A 2,072-nucleotide genomic window follows, 5' to 3' on the forward strand; every position below is an offset into this window, starting at 1 on the left:
GCTGAAGTTTCTGTTAAATTCTTACTTAATTGCATAAATTTATGCCTGAACACCTGACTCTGTTTTTCACAATTCTCAGACACAAACAGCAATTTCTTTTTCACTCCTTTCAGTCCAATTCCCATCTTGTTCTGCTGAAAATTATCAAAGAAATAATGCATCAAACTTTAAGTGTCTTTGTTTCACCTAAGATAAGGTGTTTGTAGATCTGTAATTTATTTTATATGATGCAGAGTGCTTCAATTTCCAAGAAAAAGGATTCCTAGGTCCTTGCTTCAAAACAATGTCTTTTCTTACCGTATCTTCAGGGAACAACTTTCCTCTTTGGTGCTTAATCTTTTGCATTAAATCTCCATCATCACAATATTCCATCACTATATACAGGTGTCCGTCAGCTAAATTTTAGATAATTTAAAAATAATTACTCATTTCATTAGCAGGGTAAGTATATTATTGTTACTATAAAGCTCTGACTACATGCCATTTATTATGCCTTATAAAAAACATGTATTTTGTTTGTAACACATACCATAAACAAACACAAAAAGTCATTTTCATGGCTCAGGAGTATGCAATTTCAAACAAAACAAAGATACTCAAAGTTTTTATATTTACCTTCAAACGACTCTTTATAGGCAACAATATTTGGATGTTTCATTTTGGCCAAAAGAACTGCTTCCTTCCTAGAGTTCTCTACATCAGATGAAGACTGAAAATTAAGGACAATTATATAAATGCCACACTAGCAGAGTTTTAGATATACAACAGACACACTTTACGTTCCAAAAGGAAAATATTTTAAAGAATCTTCTTCAGTTATTTAAAAAAAAAGCCATTTAGAAACTTGAAAACCCCACCATTTTTTAATCTGTGGTTTATTACTAGTTGAAGACTCCTCTGCGTTTTTGGGGAGCTTTTTTTTTTTCTTAATTTGAGAGGCTATTTTCCTACCTCAATTAACAATTTTGTCTATGTGAACAACAGAGCTGTGAAACAAAGCAGCAAACACTGACTTTGGAAACACTGATAATCTACACTGCATGAACATGGTATACAGCCATGGTATTAAATACATACAGCCCAGGTATTAAATGAGCTTCAGCCTCAGCAAAGCCAGTGCCTTCTATTTTGTGATTTTTTTGGTGATCTGGATAACATCACCAGCATTAACAGGAGGGATTTATTTATTTTTTTAATATAAGTGGTGGGTGAGGTGATGTGCATGTCACATTTACCATAGGAAGCCTGATTTCCTTCATTGCATACTTCTGGTCACTGATTCTATGATGAACCAGGAGAGCTCTGCCAAAGGATCCTTCTCCTAGTACTTCCAAAACTGTGTATTCTTCCATTCTTTGTAAGCCTAGGCCAAGCACTTCTCTTCAAACTTTCTCTTTCACAGGATGATCTTCTAAACTTTGCCACTACTTTGATTCATTTTTTAAAATTTGTTAATATAATCTGCATGAGGAAAAAAAAAGGCAAAATAATGAGAATGGGTGATAAAAGTGGGCACCTCTAACTGTTTAGCATTTCCATAAATACAATTCCAACCACTGCTACTATGATTTTGCTGAAAATAGGGCTTTCAAAAAGTTCAACTCAAATATCATACAGTGTATCTCTCTGCATTTTAAAATTTTGAATGCCAAAGGTCTTTGAAAATTTTGAATGACAGACCTACAACTTAGCATCTTGTTACCTGCACTTCTGCAAGTGGTTTCATAATGCTGATGCTGGAAGGATAGAGTTAAAAACTTTTAGGCTGAATAAGTATATAATGAACTGGTCTGAAACCAGGATAACAAAAATGGAAGGCTCCCAAGACTAAAGAATGGGATGACCTCGGAGGTTAAAATAATCAGAAACATGACACAATAATTAAGAGCAGTATCTAAAGACAGTAAAATCCTGTCAATTTTGTAGATAATGCTTTGTTATGGCTTCTTTACGTAAGCCAGAGACAGATTTGGCTAAAGATCAAAACATTGAGGTGTGTCCTACATAACCTGTGATGATTTTAATATTGAAAATGACACCTCTAAGAGAAGAATTTAAATGTAAATGTAGGA

At 33.8% G+C, this 2,072-nt stretch overlaps 1 long non-coding RNA gene across 1 annotated transcript; it reads right to left on the reverse strand.

The window, feature by feature from the left end:
* Positions 1-297: 297 nt before the first annotated feature.
* Positions 298-1,357, reverse strand: LOC103771066. The gene is made up of 3 exons (XR_608145.1): positions 1,236-1,357; positions 616-709; positions 298-374 (listed from the first exon to the last, which is right to left on the reverse strand). It is a non-coding gene; the product is annotated as an uncharacterized LOC103771066 (long non-coding RNA).
* Between the last annotated feature and the right edge of the window lie 715 nt (positions 1,358-2,072).

Source organism: Merops nubicus, unplaced genomic scaffold (genome assembly GCF_000691845.1).
Source record: "Merops nubicus isolate BGI_N331 unplaced genomic scaffold, ASM69184v1 scaffold16124, whole genome shotgun sequence".
Lineage (NCBI taxonomy): Eukaryota > Metazoa > Chordata > Aves > Coraciiformes > Meropidae > Merops > Merops nubicus.